The following is a 12782-nucleotide window of genomic DNA, read 5'->3' as shown; positions in this document are numbered from 1 at the left end:
GGCTGCAGGAGCATTATGCGAAACAGTGGGAGCTCAGCTCAGCCAACTGAAATTAAAAGAAGTGGATGAGTTGGTAACTGGATAAAGAGGCTGACCTCTAGGTCATCAGTTTCATTCCAGGCCAGTCCACTACCATTAGAAAGTTTTTCAGTCTTCAGTGCACTATATCAAGCAAGTTTGGTGGGCTCAGATTAACCTATGACAGCATCTGTCAGATCACTGCCACCAAAACAAAACTTTCAGTTGAAAAGACTCAGGACTAAATATGCATGGAGACGACACTATCAAAACACGGCATGCATCCTATGAAGTGAGCTGTAGCTCACGAAAGCTCATGCTCAAATAAATTGGTTAGTCTCTAAGGTGCCACAAGTACTCCTTTTCTTTTATCAAAACATTGTTACATATAGACAGTAGGATGCAACCAAGGGATTCCACTTTGAGCATAACAATGTAGGAGAGCAGCAGCCTCTCTTAAAGGTTTTGTTCCATTTATATTTGAGAATTTAAAGAGATCTAACATTTCCCACACTTCTCTGGGCTTTCCCATCTCTAGTCCCTGTGTAGCCTCAGAACCCCATCCTACCAAGTGCTCAACTCCTCCCACAAAGTGCTGAGCTCCATCGCCTCATGTCGCAGTCATTAGGTATGGAAGGAACAGAGCTCCACTCAGAAGGTGCAAAGCAACTGTACCCTGGCTTTGCATCCTTGGCTATCCAGAGCTCAGTTATCCAAAGCTCCCCACATCAGAAACAGGACTATGATCCCAACATCTGTTACTTTTGCTGAACATTCAAGTATCAAATCTTTACTATATGAACATATTAACATCGCCCATGACACTTGGATAATAGAGGCTGGTAAAGTATATAATAGATTTTACTTGATTATAGCAGAGGAATTAATAGTGCTCAAATACTATGTAATAATGAAGAATGGATGGAACCCTTTGTGGTACATGCTCCCAGTCAGAGTTTAAGACATACCTGTGACATTCTATGATCAGTAATCTTGTTTTAAGAAAAGAAACCGAGATGACACAGTTGTAGAAAAGGCAGCTCAGCCTGACAGACAGTCAAGTTGGGTTTAAAATAAACTAATGTAGGTAAACAACCCAGGAAGGGTACTAAGTGGGTAAACTACTACTCAAATGGTCCTAACATTGGCTGCACATGATCAAAAAGGAGTCTGCCCCTCAGGAGAGGCTTGGGCCTCAAGAGGTACAGTACTATAGAGGAACACCAATTCATCACAGATTGACTGGGAAGCATGGGGAGAGAAGAATGCACTGCCACTACTTAGGTTATATCTGCTCTATGGATATAGGGCACATTAATCTCGGAGATAAAATTCTCATTCCATTGAAGCCAATGGGAGTTTTGCCACTGACTTGATCACACAACCAGGGGTGTTAATCCAGCACTGCAATCATTTAAGAGAGTTATTAACATATATCACATTTTAGTAAGCCACCACTAGCTGCAATTGTCACCTGTTTCTGCCTCTCTGGCCTCAGTTTGCATTTGAAAGATATTTGTTTCTAAATAGAAGCTTTCCCCTCCAAAGTCAATTAATATACTAAAGAATTCTAGCTAAAATTCCTGGTTTTGTTCTCAAAGTGAGCACACAACATACAAGTAATTTTTTCCCTTACAGATCTTTAACAGTTTCCTCCTTCACCAGTTCTGAATGATGTCTGTGACTTCCCCCTCCTACTACGTTTCAGAAACTCTAAGACGCCAGAGGTTTCCTCTAGAGCCAGAGTCAGGAAGTGAACTCTCTTTCAGATGGCTTACTGAAATGCTTTTTCTAAACATATTTTCAAAATAAAATCCAATCGTTTGTGAATAAATGTTCCTCAACTCTTCAAACTTTTTTTGAAGAACAAAAACAAACATAATTGGGAACCATCCAAATTATAAATATTTATGTATGTTTATTCTTCTTCTTACAAGCCACTAAGTTGCTACTCAATAATACTGTCACTAATAGCCATACAATACCTAGCACTCATGACATAGAGCTCCAACACTGATCTTTTATAAATCCCATGGAGAAAGGCAAAACAGCATGGGTTACATGTTTTAATTGTTAGGGAGACTTTTACTGTGGAATGGGAGGGGAAAGATGATAAACCGCTATTTGGAAGAGACTTAAATTTTGACTGTTTGCTTTGTAACTCTACACTTAGCACCTACAGACTACAACTTTCAAACACCTAGAAAGGAGAGAGAGAGTTTGAAAGTGGTTAAAACAGTTTATAACTTTTATAATACAAGTTTCTAACAGAGTTAGAAAGAGCTAAGTTCAAACTCTGATGTTGGGAGACAGGAAGGTAGCGTTGAACACAACTGCAAAGTGGCATACACTAAGCATTTTTGCCAACAAATTTCCCATCACTGATACCACCAGTTCTACTCCACCCCTGGAGAGTATAAATGTAGACAACACTCCAAGCAGCTGCTGCTATTTTAGCCATCATGTCATTTAACCCTGCAGAGTTGCTGGGGAATTTATAGATTCATAGATTCATAGATATTTAGGTCAGAAGGGACCATTATGATCATCTAGTCTGACCTCCTGCACAATGCAGGCCACAGAATTTCACCCACCACTCCTAAAAAAGACCTCACACCTATATCTGTGCTATTGAAGTCCTCAAATTGTAGTTTGAAGACCTCAAGGAGCAGAGAAAATTTAGTCAGGACTGAAAATTTCTCCTGCAATGAGGCAGATTGGGAAATTCATTTCCCATATACATAGATACACCCTTTTAACATTTCTGTCTTGTATAACTTTATCTTACTGTAAGAAGTATGTCTTTTTCATACTATTTTGAACAGCAATGCAAACTTTTAACATAGTTTTTTAAGCAGTTGTATGTATGCGCATACACACAACTCTTATGAATGACCACTTCGGTTATTTCCTGGAGCTGTCAGGCACTCAGATACTACAGTAGTAGAAGACAAATACCTAAACAAGTTTTCAGAGGATATCATTAACCCATCAAACCTAATTTTTTAAGTGACTGTTATCAACATTTTAAAAGCGTCATACAAAGAAGTGGATGTATATAGAGAAACTACTGTCCATCTCAAAAAGAAGCTGTAAATAAATCTCTAGCGGCAGGATTCTATGGAAGGACGTGTAGGTCATGGATCCTGGCACACTGGCAGGGAAGTCCTCAACCCTAGTTTACCAGGCTCCTGTGGCCAATATCATAATATGTCCTATATAAAGTATTTAAGGACAACAGGAAGCCCGAACACAATTGGGAGCTTTCCTACAAACCACAACTTTTTGAATGTGTAAGATGCATCTAAGCGGTTTAAAAAACACAGATGACCCAGGCACCTGAAACAGCTGCATTAGGGCAGTTTTGATGTGACATTGTTGAAACAGATGTTACGCTATCTCTCATCCACTTCCACTTAAAAATACTTTTAGCAAATCAATGCACAATTCAGAGGCTTCAGTGTAACTTTGTGTTCCCAGCTGCTGTTAGACTGGTGTAGAATTCATTGGTGGGGAAGAGGAAGGTGGGGCTCTCTCATTGTGGGAGACACCATATAAACACACGGTAGTAAACAGTCCCTGTCCCCAAAGGGCATAGGAGAGCTACAGGTTGGGGAAAAGAAGTAGAGCACCCAAGCAGAATTATGATTTGTAAATGTTATGTTAGTGTCGCTTTTTTTTTTTTATAAAGACATTTCATTTCTGTACTGGAGTTTTCAAAAACTTATGGGAGTTGTATGGTTTGAGGCAGATAAAGGCTGCACCCTATAATCCAGAAACTAACCATCTGGTAGAATTCAGAGTAACAGCCGTGTTAGTCTGTATTCGCAAAAAGAAAAGGAGTACTACTGGCACCTTAGAGACTAACCAATTTATTTGAGCATGAGCTTTCATGAGCTACAGCTCCCTTCATTGGATGCATTCAGTGGAAAATACAGTGACGAGATTTATATACACACAGAACATAAAAACAATGGGTGTTATCATACACACTGTAAGGAGAGTGATCACTTAAGATAAGCTATTACCAGCAGAAAAGCGAGGGGGGGGGGGAATGGTAGAACGTTTCAATGGGACATTGAAGTCTATGCTGAGGACATATGCTACCCAATGAGAGAATGACTGGAATGTATTTGTTGTTCACATAGAGGACTGTCCCCTAAGAGTCTACAGGGCTTGCTTCCTTTGATCTCCTTTATGGGAAAGAGGTGCAGGGACCCCTAGATTTAATACAAGGCCCTTGGAAGGGTAGTACAGAAGAGCCTGTAAGGTAGCATGCCACTTGTTTTAAAGAGAATTTAAAGGCTATGATGGACATAACGCATCAGAACCCTGGAAGGTTGGTACAACAGGCATGTTGGAGAAAGGTCTTTTGATGTAGGTGACTTGGTATTAGGTTTGAATCTAGTTAGGAAAAACAAAAGTTCAAGATTTGTGGACGGGACCTTTTGAGGCAACAGAGTGAAGGAGGCAAACAGTTCATGTCAATAGACTGAAAACTTACCACAAGAGAGAGACGGGGGGTGAATATGATTTATTGTGAGGATGAGGCAACATTTACTGCCCCTTTAATTGATTTGGTCCTGAAGAGTGGGGAAGAGACTCCACTGGAGAGCACTGAAATTTGGGAGGGTGAACCCAACCCAGAAGTAGGATACGTTGGCCCTCTTGAAATAACACAGGCAGGTATTTTCCAACCAGCCAGGTTTAACGAACAAAATAATGCATTCCATGAAACTACAAGGTCCTGCCCTGCTCCTAGCAGAGGACACTGTGCTAAAGATGAAATACAAAAGACAAATTCAGGAGAAAGTGGAGAGCATGCTAGACATGGGAGCAATCACTAAATCAAAAAGCCCCTGGGCATCTCCTACCGTGATTGTACCTAAAAGGGATAAAACCCTGAGATTGTGTGTGGATTTTAGAAGGGTAAATGCTATCACCCAACCTAATCCTTACCCTACACCCCAGATAGAGGACCTTCTGGATCTACTGGGCAGTGCAAAATTTATAATACTCTGGATTTGACTCATGGATACTGGCAAATTCCCTTAGATGCTGATGTCCAGGAAAAGTCAGCTTTCATAATGGAATGTGGCCTGAGTTTAAGATTATGTCTTTTGGATTAATTAAACTTCTGAAAGGTAGCCCCACATTGTCAATGAGGTGCTGCAGGGTTTACAGACCTTTGTCAAGGCCTATGTAGACAACTTGGCTGTTTTTAGTGACTCCTTGAAATCTAGATTACCTGAACCTTGTGGGAATTGTATTGCAGGGGCCTAGAGAAGCCAGCCTCACTGTCCAGGTGTCAAAATGCAAGATGGGGGCCACAGAGGTACCTTATCTAGGACACAGGGTGGGCAGTAAGTTTGTTCGTCCTGACCCTTTAAAAGTAGAAGCCATTTGGAACTGGCCTGTCCCACAAACCAAGGAGCAGGTCCAATCCTTTATCCATCTGGCCAATTAACACCAGAAGATTGTAAAGGAGTTCAGTGACATTGTGACTCCCATAACAGACCTTGCGAAAAAGGGGAAGCCACACCAGGTGAATATGGACTGAGGCCTGTGAGAAAGGCTTCAAGGACATAAAAGAGGCTTTGTCTAAAGAGTCAGTTTTTAGTCAGCTCTGATTTCAGCAACTCCTTTGTGATGTGCTCTGATGCTTCTAATACTGGGTTAGGCGCACGGCTAACGCAGACTGGGGTGGGGGACAAGCAGCACTCCATTGCCTTCTTAAGTAAAAAACTGACCTCTACTGAAAAGAGCTATGCTGACACAGAGAAGGAATGTTATGCCATTGTTTGGGCTATCACGCAACTTAAGCCTCATCTGTATAACAGAACATTTAAGTGCTATTGGACCACTCCCCACTAACATAGCTGTGCGGAGCCAGAGGGACCAATTCGAGACTATTACACTAGAGCCTAGCTCTATAGGAATAGGACATGGAAACAGTCCATATCAAGGTAAAAAAAAATAAATAAATGCAGTAGCAGATGCCTTGTCAGGAGCAGGGAGACCCTGATGCATATTCAGGAGCACCTTCTGACACCATTTTTGTATTGGGGGTGATGCCAGCATACCAGGTGCCAGCTCAGGCCAAGGTCCCCATGCTTCAACTGAACACTGACAAATGCATAGCTGAAATCAGTCTGGCTCACCTGTGAGTTAGTATTGTTACATTAGTATAGGCATTCAAATTATATATTGACTTTATGGAATGCCTATAGGTTGCTGCATGCATTAATCTCACTTATAACATCTGTACACCATATTAGAAGGTAAAATTTGAGTGCACTGTAAGTGACCGGACAGGAGAGAGACATTAACTAGCGTCAAGTGCTGATCTCCAACAAAAGGTGTCACATCCTGGCCAACAAGGAAGGCCCATCAACACCAGACAGATGAGAGTAGAATACTAAAAAGAGGACTAAAGACTTTGTTGTTTACTCTTCCTGCCCCCATGAAGAAGAGTCTTGCAAGGGAATTCCTCCCATCAGCTGAGCTTTTAGCTCACAGCAGAAGAGGGTGGGGGAGAGAGAAGAGCAAGGAGGAACTGTATCTTTATGCTGCTTTGACTGTAAGGAACAAGGATTACTAGGCTTAAGCAAAAGATCCCCAGTATTTAGCCTGGGTTAGCCTTAAAGGATATATAGAGCTTGCTTGCTATAGAAGCTTCTATTACTTTTTGAAATTTCAGACTGGAGCTCTTCTTCAGCTTAACCTATTGTTATTCAAGAGCAGAATTTGGTTCCTCTATTAGTAATGCTATTTAAATAAAATGAGGTCTTCCGTGGTGGTTCCTCTATTAGTAATGCTATTTAAATAAAATGAGGTCTTCCATTGCTTTGAAGAGCCACAGGATTAGAGCAGTTCACATACATATTCCTCTTTCTGGTTTGTCTTTAAATTATAAAAAATATAATTTTAAATGTGAGCCATTGCATTATGTTAAAGGTAGATGGATGCTTTAGGGGTTACCTACTGAGGCCATGTCTAGACTAGCGAGCTTACAGCGACACAGCTGTACCAAGGCAGCTGCGCCACTGTAAGATCACTCGGGTACCCGTGCCACACTGACATAATAAAATCACCGCAATGAGCAGTGATAGCTCTGCCAGCAGGAGACGCTCCCCTGCCGACACAGCACTATGCACACGAACACTTACACCGGTCAAACACTATGTCACTCAGGGAGTGGTTTTTTCATCCCCCGAGCGACATAAATGGTAGTGTAGACATGGCTTTAAGACATTTCAATGGGTGAGTGTCTCAGAGTGGAGCAGTTTGCAGGACTGGGGAAAGGACATGCCAGAGTAGAGCTGGAAGCTTGCCCCTTGGGTTGAAAGAGTGACCTCTGGTGGACCAACTTATTCTCAGGTTTCAGAATTGCTCACTGTTGACTTTTTGTTTACCTATAGTTAATGTTTTCATTATAATGTTTCCCCATGTTTCCATTATAAACCAACAACAATATAAACGATCAGTTCAACAAATAAACTAATAAACACCAGTAATTATCTCATCATTAAAATTATCAGAGTGCATATGATTGTCATATGAGCAAGCCCTTTGTAAGTCTTACCAACCATACTAAATACAGATGACTTTTGAGCAAAACAGTAGTCTACTCCATCCAGTATAAGGGGAATAAATTAGATACTTAGCCCAGTGCTGCATTTTATGTGGAAAAACAAAAGAGAAAAAAAATCACAGTTTGAAGAAAGAAAAAAAAGAGAGACAATTGCTGGAAAATGACTCACCACCCAGAAGCCAAGAGCTGAAATTATACAGATTTTTATAACCCTGTAGAGTTGAATTGCAAAACCCAATACTTGGTGGCTGTTAAGCTGTCTTTAAGAACGAATACAACATTTTACACAAATGGGAGTGATAAATCCCGTGCAAAGCTAATTAAGACAATGAAGTTTTGCAGTTAACGTCAACAGACCCTTCTCACACCCCCATCAGGAGTTCAGTCCCTCCCCCAAACTCCGGACAATTTTTTTTAAAGTCACAAGATCATTAAATACAGCGACTGGCAGCTGCTTGCTTTCACACTCACGCTCTTGCTGCATTTGTTTATAAAGCAAAGTAAAGCCCCCCCGCCATGGGAAAGTGTGAGCGCCGATCCCTGAAGGCTGGAAAACCCAACGCAGGAAACAAGGGAGAAAAGTTTCCCAACAACCTCCCCTGGTAACTGCCCGCTTCCTTCTCTCCCCCTGCACTGCTGCAAACGCCCCCTCTATCCCTTCAGGGCGGGGGGAGCAGGAGAGCTCTAGGGGGGCTCTCCCGCTCCAACATCCCTCCTACATCCATCCTCACCTCTGCCAAATCGATGCAAGCTCCCTCAGGGGAAGGGCTGGGGCAGGGGCTTCTCCTGAGCGCTCCCTTCCTTGCAGGGGGAGGGGAGAACGAAGATGCTGCTTCGCCCCTCTCCTCCCTGACCTGTTGCAGCAGCAGACAGCCCGATTAGGCTCCCCCCGCCCCTGCCTCCAGCTGCTGCAGCCTGCGCGCGCGTCGGGCAGCAGGAGGGAGGTGTCCGGGCGGTGGAACGCGTAGGGAGGCGCGCGCGCCACAAGCTGGGTAGGATGGGGGTGGGGGGGAGCGCCCAAGCCCCGCCTCCTTCGCTCGGGACACGCCCCCTTGAGCCGAGCGCGCGCGCAGGAATCCTCCCCCCGAAAGGCCGAGCGCGCAGCGGCTGCAGCAACCTGAGCCTCTGCTCAGGCTGCCCAGCCCTGCAGTCCCTGCAGAGGGGCGGGGCCTGGCTCCCTTGCCTGGCTGGGGCGGGGGGGAGAGCTGCGTCCCCAGCCCCTGCTGCAGAGCAGTGACCCAGGGCAGGCCCTTGAGAGCGAGGCACACCTAAAGGGGGGTTCCCCGGGCACTAAATGGTCCAGCCCATAGGGGCACTGGGGCATGGCATGGCCCACCCAGTAGGATGTGGGGCGTGCTGCATATGCCCAGTCCTTTGGGACGGGAGAAGGTTGCATGGCCCAGACCATGAGGGTGCTGTGACCCAGCCTTTGGGACACATGGTTGCTGGGGATGGATCTGACTCTTTGCAAGCCCAGAGCCCATTCCTCACCCTTCCCTGAGTCAGCTCAAGAATTGTTGCCACCAGTGTGACTTGCATGCCCAGTTACCGGTGGGTCTCAAGCCTCATCTTGAAGTCATAGGCATGGGAACTAGGGGTACTGGGGGGGTGATGCTACTGCAGCACCCCTGAGGTCCCAGCTGCTGGCCCCATGTGCCTAGGGCTTTGCTCCTGGCCTCAGCTGGGGGGGGGGTGGTGGTGGTGGTGGTGGTAAGGGAGCTGGCTGGCTTTCTGCACCCCCACTATGAAAAATGCTCCAGTGCCACTGTTTGAAGTGTGCTAAGTCACCTGGCCTCAGCATATTCCGTTTATTCAGATTGCAAGAGTGCCCAGGAGCCCCACTTATGGATCTGTTATGGATCTAGCCTCATTGTGCTAGGCACTGTATAAACACAGAACAAAAAGATGGTCTCTGCCCTAGAGAGCTTGCTCCAGGAGGAAGACCATAGTTGACAATATCACTCTTCTGGCACAGTGGAACTCCCTACAGTAAGAGTAAAACTCATCCGTTCAGGAGACGCTAGCCGAAAGGGCTAAGTCAATCCTTGGATGCATGAGCAGGGGAAACTCAAGTAGGTATAGAGAGTTTATTTTACCTCTGTATTTGGTCCTCAGGCCACCATATTGGAATGTTATGTCCGGTTCTGGTGTCCACAATTCAAGAAGTATGTTGATAATTCAAAGAAGAGCCACAAGAATGACTATTCGAAAGCATGCCTTATAGTGTTTGACCCAAGAAGCTCAATCTATTTATCTTAACAAAGAGAAGGTTAAGGGATAACTTGAACACAGTCTAGAAATACCTATACAAGGAACAAATATTTGATAATGGGCTGTTCAACCTAGCAGAGAAGGTTATAACAAGATTCAATGGCTGGAAGTTGAAGCTAGACAAATTCAAAGTGGAAATAAGGTGTAAATTTTTAACAGTGACAATAGTTAACCATTGGAACAATTTACCAAGGGTTGTGGTAGATTCTCCATCACTGGCAATTTTTGAATCAGATCCGCCCCCCAACCCCCCCAGCTCGCAGATATACTGTAATTCAGAGGAATTGTTTTGGGGGAGTTCTATGGATTGTGTTTTACAGGAGGTCAGACTATTACAATGGTCTCTTCTGGCCTTGGAATCTATGAATCTATTGAAAGCTGGAATGAAAGAGTTTTAGCTCCCTTTCACTGTTTTTCTTTTAGAGACAGTATCACAGACATCATTTTCAATGTCCATAATATAAAATAGTTTCATATTAGACTGGCAGATTGCCACTACAATAGCGTAAAATATTCATAAGGGCATACAAAGATATTTTACATTAGTGTGTTTTCCCCCTTCCCTGTTTGTTTCAGACATTTTGCATGATTATTTTAAGGAAAATGGGTCAAACTCAATTGGATGTGAATATTTTTGCATGTTCTCAATATGAAAATACAGATTTATTGCTCATTGTGGGTCTGTCAGATTCATATATACCTCTGTGAAATTCTTGGGACAAAATGTGAAATCTGAATAGTTCTGTTGACACCTATTTCAATATTTCCAGTCTCATTCTAATTTTACATTGGAATTTGCCAAACATTTTACGTAGGCTCCAAAATCACTTTGTCACCCACAAAACCATCACTTTTGCAACTTTGTAGCCCTGGAAAAATAATTCATGCCACCAAAAGTGCTTCAGATGTCATGTGATGATATTTTACACATCATTGTATTGCCTCTCAGCACAATGCCCCAGATCCTCAAAGGTATTTTGGCTCTAACTTTGCTTTCATGTTATGCCATCCTTATAGCCAGCCACACACAGTTATCTCATGGGGAAAGGGCTTCTGTGGGATCAGATGGCGAGAGCTTATGATGCTTTAATTCTGCTGCCCGCGCTATATAGCTTTCAGGTTCCACCGCTTTCATCCTCACTATGCTATGCAAAAGAGGGGGTGATGGATACATCTCTTTGTGTACGTTTACAAACCTGTAAATTGGATTTCAAATCTTTCTCTTTAGGTGGTGAGACGCAGCACACCTGTGATGCTGTCGACAGTGTCATGTATGAGGAATAATTTTACATTATGTGAAGTATGAATTATTAATTAAATCCACCTGTTAAGTCCATAGGTTGAAACTCACACAGGTACAGAGGACCCATGCAAGGCCCTCAGCACTACTTGTGTCTCACATTGCCCCTCTGTGATTGCCCTTCTGCAAAGTGATGCCTCTGAACCCCAGCCTACTATAAAGGGGAGTTCCAGGAGGGCTTGAAATAGGCTGGCACAGAGCAAGAGGCTGTGGAAGGGGCTATGCTGCATCCAAAAAATTTAGGGACCACAGTATGCCTTTAAGGCCTGATCCAAAACTCATCGAAGTTAATAGATAGATTCCTACTGATCCTTGTGGGCTTTGGGCCAGACCCTTACTGTAGTCCCATGGCCTGTCCATGGGTTGAGGAGGCTGCATTGTGCATCTCTACCAATCTACACAAAAGAATGAGGCTGAATGTCCCCTCAAGGAATAACTTAACATAGTGGAAGCACACTGAGGGATTCAAAAAGAGGCAAAAACTCCAAGTAGTTTGCTATTGTGAATTCTCCAAGGAAACCGTAGCTTGTTGTACCTACCACACAGGTACACTGAGGGGTGGATTAACTTAAATGTTGAGTTAGGAATGCTTAACTCTTTGCCAGAGAAGACCTGAAGTGAGGAACACAAAAAACACACAGGAAAGGAAAAGAAGACGAGGAACAAAGGAGATGAGACAATACAGTTAATGACAGTTAAAATAACACAGCTTCAATTTTTATGTTAACGGATAGTCTGGTTTTTGTATTGTGGCTAAAGAACTTCACTGATTTGGCAATACGTTTTCCCCAAAAAGTATGTGAAGAGGGAGATGTGGAGACTGATTTATTGTCCTGTGGGGGTGCAGCCAGAACATGAATTTTAGGTGCCAAACACAAGCCTCATTCCTGGTGTTGTTGAAATCATTGGGAGTTTAACTACTGGCTTTGCTAAGAGCAGGAGCAAGTTCAATGTGGAACAATTTCATAAAATAAGACTGTTTGAAAGGTTTCATAATGTATTTGTAGGAACAACTGATCAAACTGGCAAAGCAAGGGTTAATTTGGCTTCAGTCATGCTGCTTGAAGAAGGCGGCTTTTCTCTGGGAATACCTGGCAAAGGGATGGGGGTGAATAAAGTGTATTTGCAGAAATGTGAGAGGAGGCCATCTGGTGCTCAGGGACGTCTTCCATAATCTTATCACAAACCCAGAATAAACTAACCTTGGTGAAAAGATATTAAGCTTGTGTTTTCCAAAGAGACAGTGAGTGCGTCTAGGTGAGACGTTGTTACTTATCTGCCTCTGAAAGAGCACTATAAACCCTATGTTCATAAGAAATAAGTTTTAATCAACCGTGTTGAGAACATGTTACAAATGTATAGAGAGAGCTGGGAATAGGGTAAGATAAAGACTTTGAGTTAGTCACAGTCAGAAAATAGTTGAAGAGCTACATGACAGAGCTTCCAGTCTCTCTCCAGCTGGTTTACAGCAGAAAACAGCCAGTCACCAATGAGTCAACTGCGTCAATGGGAGGTTGTATATATGAAGATGTGGATATCTTCTTGTAACAAAAGAAAGCTACCTTGAATTCAGAAAAATACTGGATGAATTTCTGAAGA

General features: G+C 43.3%; 1 protein-coding gene across 4 annotated transcripts in view; it reads right to left on the bottom strand.

Annotated features, from left to right (window-relative positions):
* AFF1 (ALF transcription elongation factor 1) overlaps nt 1–8562 on the bottom strand; it is a 163609-nt gene extending 155047 nt beyond the window's left edge. For 2 of the 4 annotated variants that reach the window (XM_084627188.1, XM_084627190.1), the window contains exon 1: nt 8344–8562. The gene's annotated coding sequence lies outside the window, so the exon portion shown is untranslated. The remainder of the gene's footprint in view (nt 1–8343) is intronic. The other 2 variants (XM_084627187.1, XM_084627189.1) reach the window with 1 other exon arrangement.
* Nucleotides 8563–12782: the final 4220 nt, after the last annotated feature.

Source organism: Lepidochelys olivacea (genome assembly GCF_965140295.1).
Source record: "Lepidochelys olivacea isolate rLepOli2 genome assembly, chromosome: 4".
Classification (NCBI taxonomy): Eukaryota; Metazoa; Chordata; order Testudines; family Cheloniidae; genus Lepidochelys; species Lepidochelys olivacea.
The sequence above is the reverse complement of the archived record's forward strand: the minus strand, read 5'-3'. Positions and strand labels throughout refer to the sequence as shown.